The sequence below is a fragment of the Phyllobates terribilis genome, unplaced genomic scaffold, assembly GCF_046119375.1.
Source record: "Phyllobates terribilis strain yellow unplaced genomic scaffold, ASM4611937v1 Scaffold_4__5_contigs__length_816908805, whole genome shotgun sequence".
Taxonomy (NCBI): domain Eukaryota; kingdom Metazoa; phylum Chordata; class Amphibia; order Anura; family Dendrobatidae; genus Phyllobates; species Phyllobates terribilis.
The window spans coordinates 445,672,744-445,689,058 of NW_027362764.1; positions in this window are offsets into that span (position 1 = coordinate 445,672,744).

Here is a 16,315-nt window from a genome sequence, read left to right on the forward strand (position 1 = left end):
CCTGTTAGCAGTCTGGCACACATGGCTGAATTTAAGTTATGCTGCCTTTCCCGTTACCCTCTCATTGTCCAAATTTTGGGTGACAGTCATTACTGGTAGGTGACACTTCTAGACCCATGCTACAAGTAGAACTTCCTGTCTCTTATTCCCACACTGGACAAACCTAATAAAATGGGGCAGCACCAGAAGGCCCTTGTTGAGGAAAAATTCCCATCTAAAAATGCTGGCGGCAAAGGTCACAGTACATTGGGCAACCAAGGAGTACAGGCGAGAGAGACACAAATCCTATTAAGCAGAGGCAGGGGAACACTGTCAAAATTCTGAGACAGTTTTCTCAAACCCTCCCATCGCACAGGCCCTGAGGCGTAGGGTACTCTCACAAGGAGGGAAAAGTTTCGGAAGATGGTGAGGGAGTACCTTGCCGACCGTACCAATGTCCTCCGTGATTTCTCTGTGACTGATAATTAATGGGTATCCAAGGTGGACACGTGGCATGAACTGGCTCTCTAAGCCTTGGAGGTCCTGGCCTGTCCTGCCGCTAGCGTTTTGTCATAGAGGCTTTTTGGTGCCGCTGGTGGAATTATAACTGATAGGTGCATTCGCCTATCAACTGAAAATGCTGACAGGCTGACTCTTATAAAAATGAACTAGGGCTGGATTGGGCCAGACTTCTCAACACCACCGAATGATAGCAGCATAACATAAGCTCAAATCCAGTGTCTTTTTTTTGGGGAGGTCGAACTCTATTCCCATGCACCTCTGTCTTTACACACAGACATGGGTATACACATCCTGATTTTGTCTATTTGCTCTTGTCCTCCTCCTTCTCCTCATCCTCCACCACCATATTACCACGTTATCTACCATATTATCATATCTACGTCTCTTGCAAGGGGCATTGGAGTTCCTCCAAATTTTTGGCAGCCGTTGCATTCACTGCATAGGCAAACAGTATGGGAGACCCATTTCCTAATAATGGGAACATTGTTTTGAAGAGGCCCTCCAACCTCTACATCTCTTGCAAGGGGCATTGGAGTGCCTCCAAATTTTTTGGCAGCGGTTGCATTCACTGCATATGCAAGAACAGTGTGGGAGACCCGCTCCTTTCTAATGGGAACATGGTGTTACTGTGGCCCACCTCTATGTGTCTTTAAATTGTCATTGGGGTTTTTATGAAATTTTGACAGCCGCTGTACTCATTGCTTACCCTATAACTGTATAGCAGACCCGCTCCTTTCTAATGGGAACATGTCATTACTGTGGCCCACCTCTATGTGTCTTTAAATTGTTATTGGGGCTTTTCCTAAATTTTGGCAGCCACCGCACTCACTGCATACCCTATAATTGTTTAACAGACCCGCTACCTTCCTAATGGGAACATGTCATTACTGTGGCACACGTCTATGTGTCTTTAAATTGTCATTGGAGTTTTTCCAAAATTTTGGCAGCAGTTGCACTCACTACACACCGTATAACTGTATAGCAGATCCTCTCCTTTCTAATGGGAACATGTCGTTACTGTGGCCCTGCTCAATGCGTCTTTAAATTGTTATTGGGGTTTTTCCTATATTTTTTCAGCCCTTTCAGTCACGGCATGGGCATTACTTCTATAGGAGACCCACTCCTTTATAATTGGAACATTTTTTTTTTACTGAGGGCCTCCTCTATGCCTCTTCAAAGGTGTATTGGGGTGCATCCAAATTTTTGGCAGCCCTTGCAGTCACTGCATAACGGTATAGGAAGCCAACTCTTTAATAATGGAAACAACAAAGCATAGCCGACTAATGGTCCTCTAACAATAGTGAGGGCTGACTTCTGGCCCTTTAAGAATAGTAAGGGTCGCCTGATGGCCCTATAAAAATAGTGTTTGTGACTTTCCAAGTCCCTCCTTCATAAATGAAACAGGATGCGTCTGATCAAGACTCACACACCACATGGCCAGATAACATTGTAAAATGTTAAAATTACATTTGCCGGTGAATGTATTTTTCACCGTTGAAAGCAATGCAAAACTGCAAAAATGCATCAAAAATGCCATGTCTGAACATAGCACAAGGTATGGAGGAGCATTTTTGTATATTTATTTTGCCTTAGAGACAAGTCATTACTCTGGAAAGGATGTTCCTTAACATTTTTCCCAGGAAAATCCATTTTGGTTTTATTTTTGTATACATTATTGTGAGTCCGTAAAAGTGGCGTAATATCTCTGACAGCATTGTTGAAAGCAGTGACCTGCGAGTCAGAGATGCTTCCAGGTGTCTTGCCCATGCTGTTCCCATGTCATGTGAGCACTGTTCCCATCGATTTGGGCAATTTTTAGGCCCTCTGCAGTCGGCCGGAGGGGTGCACTGAAAAAATGCTCAAGTTTCCTATAGATTTACATTGGGCTCGTTGCAACGAGTACCCGAGCAGTATAGTGCTTGCTCATCCTTATTGACTACCTAACTAAACATATGCTTATTAAAAGGAACAAATACTAGCCTCCTCAACATTTTTCACCATACTGGAGTCATCAAGGGGAATTAGGCTGAGGGTGCAAGTATGGTGAAACATGTTGGGGAGGCTGGCGTTCATTAGAAAGTAGAGTGTTTTGCTGAAGGGAGGGAGTCCCTTCCTCCCATTCATCTAGATTGTGTAATCACAATCGCTCACGGCATTCAGTGGGTTAAATGGCCCGGGGCACCGCTCCTGGCACTGACAGTTGGGTCTCGGCTATACTTAAGCATGTCTCCAGGCAATGATTGTTTGGGCACGGCTCCTGTGCCCTCTTAATCGCCATGACGTAAATTTATGTCATTTTTCGGGAACCCCTTCTCAATCATGACATAAACTTACATCAAATGTCATGAAGGGGTTAAAGTTACATTAGCATTTAACTGCATGAACATTATATAAACATAAAAGAATAGTGGTAAAAACCATGGATATACTTTGCTTTTTCAGAATATGAACAACTCGCAATTATTTAAGAAGCCATTGATGCTGGACTGTATTTTAATTAGAATATTCATCAGTAAAATAAAACTGAAAGGTAATTGGGTTATGCAGACAATGATCAAAGTAAGTGTATAGCTTAAAGGCTGAGAAGATCAAAAATAAAAACAGTTTTATAGTTAGCCTATTTAAAGTTCTGACTTAAACTCACTTGAGTAACTACCCTAAATAAGTAATTTATACAAGAAAACCTTTTTCCTCCAAAGTAAAACATGTTACATTTTCTCATAAAAAGTGTTAAAATGAAGGTAAGCATAACATTGTGTGCATTTTTTGCTTGTAATGGTGCTGCAAAAACCTTGATAAACAGTCTTGATTACATTTTTTTTACCATTTTTATTAAAATGCTCCCACTGAGACAGCTAATAGTCAATGATTATCACCCACAAGCAGTCTAGGGAGTGTGAAATGTTATATGTTAATGTGTATTTTTGTGTGTGTGGTGGAAATACACATGCATAAAGGATACAGCATTAATAGAAGGGCATTAGGATCTAAAAGCATATTTTATCAACTGAATTCTGAAGGTGCAGAGCCATAATAAATATCTAGTAAAACTGGATTACATTAAGAAAAAAAAATGCTTACTTGAACTAAGACCTCTTAACCGATTAAGGACTGGGGGATTTTTTTCTTTCTTTGCTTTCAATTTTACCTTCCCTTAAACCCAAAAGCCATAACTTTTTTATTTTTCTCATGACAAAACCACATGAGGACTTAATTTTGTGGGACGAGTTGTACTATTGAATCACATTATCCCTTTTAACATGAGATATACTGGAAAGAGGGAAAAAAATTCCAAGTGTGGAGAAATAGCAAACAAAACACAATTCAGGAATTTTTATTTTTTTTATTTACAGAGTTTAGTTTACCGTAAAACGTACCTGTCAATATGATTCTTCAGGTCAGTACAATTATAGTGATATAAAACATGCATGGTGTTTGCTATATTTAAGTGTTGAAAAAAAATTCTGAAACTTGAAAAGAAAACAAATTTTGTTTGTGACTAGAGATAAGAGCACATGTTCGAAAAACGTTCATTTTTTTCAAATTTGGCACGAACATTGCGAGTTCAGAATCGTGATCGGACACCTGTGCATTTTTATTGAAAATTAGCCCAATTCAGCAAAAGTGGGATAAATGATAGGGTTTCCACTACTGTATTTTTTATGACTTTGAGTTGGGTGGATGTGCTTGAGGGGAGTGGTGGAAAAGGTCAAAGTAGTTGTGGGCTGTTAATCTTAATTTTTTTTTTCTTAACTTAATGTGTGCAGATTCCGGCAAGTTAATCAGGGCGCAGGAACCTTCCACAATGTCTAGACATGAGGGCTTGAGCCATTGGCTGCTGAAGTCACATGACCCTCTCCATATAAAGAGCGGATATGTTGTTTTAGTGCCATTTTGTTAGTTTAACAGCGAAGAGAGGCTACTCCTGATGCTGCTCCTGGGTACTTAGAGATTGAGATAGTTAGCTAGGTGGTTGCTTGTAAGTCAGATAGTTTAGATAGATCCTGTGTAGCTGGGAAAACGACCTTCTAGCAGATGAATCGTTTTTGCTATTAGTGTGGTACAGAGACAGCAGGCCATATTTCAGCATAGAACTCTGTTGTGCACAGCTGATATTGTGCTCCATGCAGTAGTACACCTATGAAACTCTATTTTTTTCTGTTTTTACCATGCTACATAAAGCTGGCCACATCTGAGCTTGCCATTCTTTTGCTCTGAGATTCAGCTGTATCTAGGACACCACAGTAAAAAATCATTTTTTTTTGGCTACTACCGTGATACATTCAGCAGGCCACATCTTAGCTTGTAATTTTGTTGCTGTGAGATTCAGATGTAAACAGGGCTCGTCCACAGTAAGAAAAATCTAATTTGGTCTGTTACTACCATGATACATACAGCAGGCCACATCTCAGTCTCTAATTCTTTTGTGCTGAGATTCTGCAGTATCCAGGGCTCAACAATCTAAAATCTAATTTTTTAGTTGCAAATAGAGTGCTCCAGGAACACTATCTGAGCAAATAAATACTGATTGGTAATGTACTGACAGGTGACTCACAGGTCTGGGCATAGATTTCTTTAACAGCTGGTTAAAAAGGGGAAGGGTACATCCAACATTAGTGGGAAAAAGCAAGGTCATGGTGGAAGGGGAAATAGACTTGGTGTTCAAAGCGTATGTGGGTTAGGTGGTAATGTTAGTGAAAGTTCTAGTGAACCAACACCATCATGTCCTATCCAAAGACAACTGACAACTTCTATTACTGGATGGGCTACTCCATTCTCTTTCTTTGGCAGCTGCACAGTGATATGGCTTGTACATGACTACCAGATAAAGCATGTGCTCCAGTGGATGGCAAGTGTTGCATCAAATGGCCTCTCCTCCTCTTCCTCCACCTCTACATCACACATAGTACTGTCTTCAGAGGTGGCACCCCAACTATCCTTGTTTCCCCCCCATGTAACAACTCTCCAACTGCCCAACTGACTATAGGGAACCATAGATTGGCGATTCTGCCGATCTGTTCACACATTCTATGCCACTGGAATCAGAGGTCTGCTCCAAAGATTCACAAAGTCAAGAGGAGGAAAGCATCTGCACCGTTGCCCCAAATTTTCTTTTGTGTTGGATCCGGGGCAGGACGAAGTAAGGTCTGACCAGAATACTGACCCTCATCACCAGATGTTAACCCTCATGTGGGGAAATGATCCTAATGAGACTCAGATACCTGAGGCTCACACGGACTATACTATGCTGTCAAGGCAAGAAGAGGAGGAGGCTGGCTTCAAGGGCGAGTAAGAGGAGAACAGAGAGCATGATGATGAGGTTGTAGATCCCACTTGGTGTGACTCCAGAGGCATGCAGCTGAGTAGCTCAACTGAGGAGGTGGAGGAGAAAGACGAGGAGGCTATGTTGCGGTTCCCGCACAGACATGGAGTTCTGCCACCAAGACGAGCACTGCATTCTTAGAGACAACTGTGGCTGTAACCAGCAGTGGTCACAGGTCTTCAGCTTGCAGGGGCGGCAAGGATTGCCTAGCCTGGGCCTTTTTTGACACCGCAAAGGATGAGCCAACTCACGTTTTCTGCCAACTTTGCAAAAAAAATGACTTAATAGAGGGAAAAATTGCAATAATTTGACTACTACATGCATGAACCGTCACAAGCGCGATCAACATGTGTTACTCTGGCAATTTCACTGTGATAAAATGTGGACCAGCGGGCCTCACCAACTATAGGTTGCCCCATCAACTGCATCTGCTGCTTCTTCTTCCTCCTCCTCTGTCAGCATGCCAAGTGTAGTCACGCAGGTCTCCGACCGCAGAACCTCCACTTGTTTACCCGTTTCAGTCAGGCTGAGTGAGAACCCATTAGCTGTAACAGAAGTGGACATGCCTGCTGTTTTTGCTTAAACGAGCACACCACATCTTTCTCAATCCACCATAACAACTCCACCTGCACCCTACTCACGGTCGAGCAGTTTGTTGCGTTCACCCTACTCTGTCCTCTCTCAGCACTGCAGCCAGCCCTCGGTCCCACAGTTGTGGTCATGTAAAAGATTGTTTCCTCTTACACATGACAAAGCTAAGAGTTTGAACTTCACCATCTCCAATCTATTGGCCACAGAAATTCTGCCTTTCCGCCTGATGGATACAGACAGTTTCTGAAAGCTGTCGCAGTCCCCCAGTATCAGTGATGAGCGAGCGTGCTCGCAACTGCGCGTTACTTGCCAAAGGATCTCGCTGCTCGAGATGTTTGGCGAGTACTTCCGGGATGTTCCCGTGGGAGCTCGAGTCCCTGCCCCGCATTTTTGGCGCTGTTTTAACAGTGAATAAACATGCAAGGATTGCCTGCCACTCACTATAATGCCGCAGCTATGTTGGTTACGGTATTACAGTGATTGGCTGGCCACATAGCGTCATCGGGTCTATATCAGATCCGGTGACCCTATGCTCATGACAGTCTACCCTTCAGACAGACAAAGTAGGGAGAGCTGCAGCTGAGTGAGGGAGATAATTGGCGTTTGATTTAGTCACATATTCAATATACTTCTTAACTAACAGTCCTTCTAAGGACTAATTCAGATGCATATAGGTATTACTGGTGATAGCAGGAGTTAGGCAGGCAAAGTTTGTGGACACTGTATAAGGCAGAATAGGGTCCATTGCACATTCTGTCTGCCGTTGTTACAAATATCCATAGCCCTTGATATAAGGGCTAATTTTTTTTGCTATTAATCCCGATTATTTGCTTATAAAGCAACACAGTACATCATTTTCTGCTCCATTTGCTTGTTAGCAGAATACAGACAGGTTTTTTTATTTTATTCACATTGCTGTATTGTGGAAGCAGATAAACTTGTCTATCATCAGACGTGATCCCATATTACTGTGTTAATAACGCAAACATTTTGTGCAGCGTGCCACATATACTCCATTTCAAGACTGCCAGCTGTGTGTTGTTGAACCTATTCACACTTGGTTGCTGACCAATACCACAGTACAATGCCATTGCCTAAAACCGTGGTCATTAGTGATGAGCAAGCATGCTCATTACTCAAGATTTACAAGCATGCTCTGGTGTTTTCCGAGTATCTTCAGCGTGCTCGGGTGTTATGTTTCAGTCACTCCGTGCTCATGATTTGCGACTGTTTGACAGCTTTAATACATGTGAGGAATGACTGTTTCTTAGTCATTCCTCACATTTATTAAAGCTGTAAAACAGTTGAAAATCATGAGCACGGAGTGACAGAAACATAACACCCGAGTACACTGAAGATACTCGGCAAGCATCCGAGCATGCTCTCCAAAAGGGTTAACAGAACAAACACGCTCATCACTAGTGGTCATCATACGTAATCCCATATGACTGTGATAATAATCGTGACATTTTTTGGAGCGTGTTTACACTCCAGTTAAAGTCGCTGACCAATACCATATCTCTAACGCCACTGCCTAAAACTGTGGTCATCACACATGATCCAATATTTCTGGGGTAATAATATAGACATTTGGTGGAGTGTGCCAAATATTACACTACATTTAAAATAGGCAAGGCACGTAGCAAGGGACGGGGAAGTGGACATGATGGTGCATGCAGAGGCCGAGACCATAGGCAAGATGAAACTGTGCTTGCTGAGGAAGCACAACAAACACCCACATCATGTCGAACTACCTTCCTGTCCCAATTTATAGGGGACGCGGAACACCACTCTTGAAGCTAGAGCAGTGTGAAAAGGTTGGTTGCTGGATATCAGATAATGCTTCCAGTCACTATTCCACCACCACCACCCTGTCTTCCACATGGTCCTGTCTCAGTAGCCATGGGTCTGGACCACATATCCCTGATCCTCCTTCCTCCCACCATGCTGAGTGCCTGGAGACAAGTGATCCCATACTTGGACACTCTGAAGAGCTGTACACTTTTCCATTTATAGATTCGGGTCTCTTGGCCAGCCCGCTTCAAGAGGGGCAAGAGGAGATCGCATTTAGCGATGACCAAATATTTGAGCAGCCACAGTCACATGAAGGTGACGGTGGGAAAGTGCAATTACTGTCGCAAGGTGGATGATGATGATGAAACACAATTGCCAACATGTCAGGAGAAGGCCCAGGGTGAATATGTGGAAGAAAACGAGGTGGATTATGAAGTCACTTACCCAACCTGGCAAGGTGACATGCATAGCGAGGACAGCAGCACAGAGGGGGAGGGAGGCATAGCACCGCAACAGGCCGGAACAAGCATAGGGGTGGTCACAGACACAAGGTGGGCAACTGTTCCCCGGAACACCAACACGAGGGAAGTTGCCAGTCCAACTGTTAGGTCTTCCAGAGTCTGACTCTTTTTTAAAGACTCTCCAGATAGCCTGAACCTGTAACCAGGGAAGGCTGTGTGCGATAACGGTGGGAAACTGGTGGCATCTCTACACTGGGGAAAGCTCATACACATGCCTTGCATGGCTCACATCCTCAACCTGGTGGTACAGCAATTTCTTCCCCACTATCCCAGCCTAGAAGCGCTGCTGCAGAATGCACGGAAGCTGTGTGCTCACTTCCGCCAATCGCACCCCGCAGGTCATCGACTTGAATCAATACAAAGGTCTTTGTCTATGCCAGTTAACCGCTTGATATGCAATTTGCCGACAAGGTGGAATTACACTCTGCACATGTTGCAGTGACTGTGGCAGCAGCGACGAGCCCTGATGCAGTATCTCATGTCATATAGCCTGGGCCTGCACAATACGGATGTGGTGCAAATCACATTTGCAGAGTGGGTACAGATCAAGGACTTCTGCACAGTTTTGAAATGGCTACAAAGATGGTTGGCGCTGATGATGCTGTCATCAGCATCACTGTTCCTGTCATCTACATGCTGGAGCAGACTTTGAATAGCCTGCGTGAGGAGGTGGTGGTCCTAGAAGTAGAGAAGGAAGCAGAGGAGGATGCGGAAGGGATAACAATGTTTCTAAGTTCCAGACTGTGGTCACACAGGTGGGTGCCAAGGAAGGGTAGATTACAGCGATCACGGGGTGCTGGTGATACCAGATAAACTGTTAGTGAAGGTGCAGTAGCCGAGGAACAAATGGAGAAGGAAGAGTGGATAGGCGAGCAACAGTCAGGCGATGAAGAAGATAATCATCCCCTCTCTGTTGTTTGTGATTGGCGGAAGGGGACGGAGGAAACGAGCATCAGTGTTACCCAGCCACCAACACAACATCGGCTTGGACCTCATGGAAGAGTCCGACATATGAGTGCCTTCTTGCTGCACTGTATGCAACATGATCCCCTTATTGTTAGGATTCAAAATAGTGCTGACTACTGGGTTGCCACTCTGTTTGATCCATGTTATAAGAATAACTTTTGCCTGATGATTCCTGCCCTGAAAAGGGAGCCGCGCATGCTGAAGTATCGAAACATACTTTTACACAATCTTAAGAGAGGTTTTCCCCAAGACAGCAATGAGGCACACAGTGTGCATCACAGCTCTAGAATTCCAACCTCAGGAACGTCAATTTATCAGTGCAAACACATTAGCAGCAGCAGCAGTGTAAGTGGCAAAAGCAATTTATGTGAGTCCTATCACACATTTTTTAGACCAGCTCATGCACCAGCACAACAGAGTACAAGTCTGAAACGTGGTGAATGACTGGAGAGGATGGTGTTGGAGTATCTCAATCTCAATATCAATACCATCATGGAGGGTTTGGACCTTTTACATTTTGGTCTTCAAAAATGGAAGAGTTTCCTGAGCTTGCCTGTCACAAGGAATTTTGCACTTCAATCACAGACTGTGCAGACTAGTTGATGATGTAGTTTTTAGTGTGCTGCATTGATCTCACGTAATTGCAGTCTGTGATATCTTTGTCGTGGCTTCTGTACCTGCAGTTTCTGCTGCCTATGTTAACAATAATTTTTCTTAATCTGGAGGCTTCTGGTTTTGTCTGCTTCTGCTGGGTAGGCTGTAGTCAAGTGGTGTCGGTCCTCATTATACTATTTCTACTGTGGGGAAATTGATGCCACTTTGGAGGTGTCTGCCACTAACGTTTTGAAATGAGGAGACTTCTGGTTGGGTCTCCATCTGGTGTATTTCCTGTAGTGGAATACGTGTCGATCCCCATTATACTACTTCTATGCTGGTGAAATTGATGCCACTTTGGTGGTGTCTGCCACTAATTTTTGGAAATGTGAAGACTCCTAATTGGGTCTTTATCTGCTTGGCTGGCTGTAGTGGAAGAAGTGTCGGTCCCCATTATACTATTTCTACTCTAGTGAAATTGATGCCACTTTGATGGTCTCTGCCTCTAATTTTTGGAAATGTGAAGACTCGTGGTTGGGTCTCCTTCATGTGTGTTGCCTGTAGCAGTTGGGCTCCCAGACAGACAGGTCACCACTTACTTTCAATCAAATACCTCTGTTACTATCATTAAATTTTTGTACCAATACTACGCTATAAAACTAATTTTTTTGCTATCAGAGTGTAGCTGAGCAGAAAAGCAGCTTGAGCTGTTGCATGTGGTATCAGGGCTCCCAGGACAGCAGGCCTACACCGATCCCTCACCCAACTCAGCTTACAGTAATTTGAAGTTAAATTCAAAGTTGTAAATGCTAGCCCAGACCCTGATACCTCACGCATGGCCCACGGCTGATTGCCGCTGTTCCATTTTAAAATGTGGGTCAATTGATGCCACTTTTCCTGGTGTTTATTCCTAATTTGAGCTGTTTTGGCAGCTTGTAGGTCCCTTTGAAAGCATTGTGTATGTGTTTGTTTTTGCCTCCCATTGAATCCAATGAGATTCGGATATGTTCGTCAAACTGTTCGTCAAATTATTTGGAAAACATTGGGAAGTTTGCCGATCTGAAACAAATCGAACCTTGAGAGGTTCGCTCATTTCTATTTGTGACTAGTGATGAGCGAGTATGTTTGGTTAAACCTTTCGTCGAGTATGCTCAGGCGAGTACCGAGTATTTTCAGCGTGCTCAGTGATATGTTTGAATCACTCCCGTGTGTATGATTTGCGACTGTTTGACAGCTTTAATAAATGTAAGGAATGCTTAACAAACAAGCATTCCTCACATGTATTAAAGCTGTCAAACAGTCACAAATCATGCACACGGGAGTGATTTAAACATATCACCGAGCACTCTGAGGATACTCGGTACTCACCCGAGCATACTCGCCGAAAGGGTTAACCGAAGATACACGCTCATCACTAGTTGTGACACCTTTTTCCAAAAGCTGTAACGTTTTCCATTTTTGGGATATTGGGCTTGGTGAGGACTTGTTTCTTACAACCTGAGCTGATGTTATTATTGATATCATTTTTAAGTGTATACAGTGTTTTGATCACTGTTATTACATTTTTTATGTTGTTGCAGTGGCCAAAAAAAATTGTTACACTGGCGATTTTGCGGGTTTGAAGAATGGAGAGATCTGTAATTTTTATCATAGGTACACTTCAACTGTGAGAGACAGAATATAAAAAAAATTAAGGAAATCGCATTGTATAATTTTCACATAACTAAGCTGCATTTTATTGCATGAAATAAGTATTTGATCACCTACCAACCAGCAAGAATTCTCACAGACCTGTTAGTTTTTCTTTAAGAAGCCCTCCTACTTTGCACTCATTACCTGTATTTATTGCACCTGCTTGAATTTGTTACCTGTATAAAAGACAGTAACAAAAACATGGTGGACTGTCAAAACTCTACAAGAATATAAAAAAATGGGTCTGTCCCCCAGGGGATTAAGGGTACAGATATTTCCAGCATGGGAAACATCCTGAGTTTGGACAGATATGAGAATTCGTCTCTCTAGATATTCTGTGATTCTTTTGGACATGATCATTGATCATGACCAAAAATTGCTAGAGAAGTTTAGGGCCGAGATTAAGGAAAAGGAGAAATGTCTCCTCTCTTATGATACTGAGAAAGAAGTTACACCCTTTCGTGACCAGCTGAAAACCAGTATTGACTTATTTGACAGGGATATTATACGAGGCAAAAAATTCCTACGAGATAAAAAAATTTTGATTCCAATAAAGCCTTCAAGTGGACACATAAAGTGAACCAAGGACCATTCAACCAGTCAAAAACTTAAAAACAGTAAATCCAACGATTGCATGCTAACTTTCTTCAAGCAATGACTTTTTATCCTAAGAGATAAGCGAGTCAGGCAACGCAAATAAAGGGGAAGGTGGAAATGAACCTAATACAAGAAAAATTACTCGGAAGTTCAGAAATTGGTCTCCGTCCTACAAACGGGAATTGAGGTACCCCAAGAAGAAGTAATAACAAATGCAGATGCAGCTGAAGGTAATTTGAGAATTAATAACCTATCGAATTATGACTGATAGTCACTTACATTACACCAACTTTGACCCAGGTCGCCTCCGTGATTTTATCTCGAAGGGACAGTTCCTCTGGGCTCGGAGAAACTGTAGTATATTGGAGGACTTCAAGACTGAAACAAAAGACCTGACACCAAGATTTAAATCTCATGGCTATCCTAAAAAGGTTATCTAAATAGCTTTACAATATTCTTGTCACATTGAACGCAAAGAGACCATTACCCCACTAGTGATAAGCGAACGTGCTCGCAACTGCTCGGTACTTGCCCGAGCATCACTGTGCTCGAAAAGCTCGGCAAGTATTTTTGGAACTCGGGTCCCCTCCCTGCATGTTTGGCGCTCTTTAGAGAGCCAATGAACATGCAGGGATTGCCTGCCATGCACTGTAATGCCGAAGCCATGTTGGTTTTGGCATTACAGTGATTGGCTGGCTTCACAGCATCATCAGGTCTATATAAAACCTGGCGCCGCTAGGCTCGTCACAGTCTACCCCGGAATCAGGCAGTGTAGGGATAGGTGCTGTTGCGTCAGGGAGAGATTTGCTTGCTTATAGTTAGTATAGGTATTCCACAACAAATTGTACATTCACACTGAAGGCATCAAAACTATGAATTAACACATGTGGAATTATATACTTAACAAAAAAGTGTGAAACAACTGAAAATATGTTTTATATTCTGGGTTCTTCAAAGTAGCCACCTTTTGCTTTGATGACTGCTTTGCACACTCTTGGCATTCTCTTGATGAGCTTCAAGAGGTAGTCACCGGAAATGGTCTTCCAACAATGTTGAAGGAGTTCCCAGAGATGCTTAGCACTTGTTGGCCCTTTTGCCTTCACTCTGCGGTCCAGCTCACGCCAAACCATCTCGATTGGGTTCAGGTCTGGTGACTGTGGAGGTCAGTATAATAAGTGGGATTTCTTGCCTTATAAATGGGGTTGGGACCATCAGTTGTGTTGTGCAGAATGTGGTGGATACCCTGCTGATAGTCCTACAGAATAGACTGTTAGAACTTTGTATTATGGCAAGAAAAAAGCAGCTAAGTAAAGAAAAACGAGTGGCCATCATTACTTTAAGAAATGAAGGTCAGGCAGTGCGAAAAATTTGGCAAACTTTGAAAGTGTTCCCAAGTGCAGTTGCAGAAACCATCAAGCACTACAAAGAAACTGGCTCACATGAGAACCAACCCAGGAAAGGAAGACCAAGAGTCACCTCTGCTTCTGAGGATAAGTTTATCTGAGTCACCAGCCTCAGAAATTGCAGGTTAACAGCAGCTGGTTAGAGACCAGGTCAATGCCACACAGAGTTCTAGCAGCAGACACATCTCTACAACAACTGTTAAGATGAGACTTTGTGCAGCAGGCCTTCATGATAAAATAGCTGCTAGAAAAACCACTGCTAAGGACAGGTGACAATCAGAAGAGACTTGTTTGGGCTAAAGAACACAAGGAATGGACATTAGACAAGTGGAAATCTGTGCTTTCATCTGATGAGTCCAAATTTGAGATCTTTGGTTCCAACTACCGTGTCTTTGTGCGACGCAGAAAAGGTGAACGGATGGACTCTACATGCCTGGTTCCCACCGTGAAGCATGGAGGAGGAGGTGTGATGGTGTGGGGGTGCTTTTCTGGTGACACTATTGGTAATTTATTCAAAATTGAAGGCATACTGAACCAGCACGGCTGCCACAGCATCTTGCAGCGGCATGCTATTTCTTCCGGTTTGTGTTTAGTTGGACCATCATTTATTTTTCAACAGGACAATGACCCCAAACACACCTCCAGGCTGTGTAAGCGCTATTTGACCAAGTAGAAGAGTGATGGGGTGCTACGCCAGATGACCTGGCTTCCACAGTCACCAGACCTGAACCCAATCGAGATGGTTTTGGGTGAGCTGGACCGCAGAGTGAAGGCAAAAGGGCCAACAAGTGCTAAGCATCTCTGGGAACTCCTTCAAGATTGTTGGAAGACCATTACCGGTGACTACCTCTTGAAGCTCATCAAGAGAATGCCAAGAGTGAACAAAGCATTCATCACAGCAAAAGGTGGCTACTTTGAAGAACCTAGAATATAAGACATATTTTTAGTTGTTTCACACTTCTTTGTTAAGTATATAATTCCACATGTGTTAATTCATAGTTTTGATGCTTTCATTGTGAATGTACAATTTTCATAGTTATGAAAATACTGAAAAATCTTTAAATGAGAAGGTGTGTCCAAACTTTTGGTCTGTACGTTATATACATATACATTTGCAATGTGTCTTCAGCAAAATGGCTCTGGACAGCGTGGTATGGGCACGCTCATACTCCGGCGCCGCACTCCTCCCCCAGCCCCGGCAGAGCAGGACACAGCAGTGCTGGAGCACAGGGAAGAAAGGTGAGTATAAGTGGGGTTTTTTTGTATGTGTGTAGCGTGAAAGGGATGAGGGGTACCATGCATACCAAGATTGGGAGGTGAGGGGGCAACACATACCAGGATTGGAGGATGAGGGGGCCACACATACTAGGATTGGGGATGAGGGATTCCATACATACCAGGATTGAGGGGTGAGGGGACTATGCATACCAGGATTGGGGAGTGAGGGGTGCCATGCATACCAGGATTGAGGGTGAGGGGACCATGCATAACAAGATTTTGGGATGAGGGGGCCACACATACCAGAATTGGTGGATGAGGAGTACCATACATACCAGGATTGGGGTGAGGGAACCATGCATACCAGGATTGGGAGGTGAGGGGGCCACACATACCAGGATTGGGGGATGAGGGGTACCATACATACCAGGATTGAGGGGTGAGGGGTACCATGCAAACAAGAATTGGAGGGTGAGGGGTGCAATGCATACCAGGATTGGGGGATGAGGGATAATGTATACCAGGATTGGGGGTGAGGGGACAATGCATACCAGGATTGGGGTTGAGGGGACCAAACATACCAGGATTGGGGGATGAGGGGCACCATGAATACCAGGATTGGGGGATGAGGGGACCATGTATACCAGGATTGGGGGTGAATTGACCATGCATACCAGGACTGGGGTTGAGGGGATCACATATACCAGGATTGGAGGATGAGGAGTGCCATGCATACCAGGATAGGGATGAGGGGGCCATACATACCAGGATTGGGGATGAGAAATCTATGCATACCAGGATGAGTGATTGGGTACCATACATACCAGGATTGGGTGATGCAGGTGCCATGCATTACAGGATTGGGGCATGAGGGGTGCCATACATACCCGGATTGGGATGAGGGGTGCCATGTATATAAAATTTGGGATGAGGGGTGCCATGCATACCAGGATGAGAGATGGGGTGCCACGCATAGCAGGATTGGGATGAGGGGTGCCATGTATACCAGATTTGAAATGAGGGATGCCATGCATACCAGGATTGCGGATTGAGGGTGCCATGCATACCAGGATAGGGGGATGAGGGGTGCCATGCATACCAGGATTGAGGGGTAC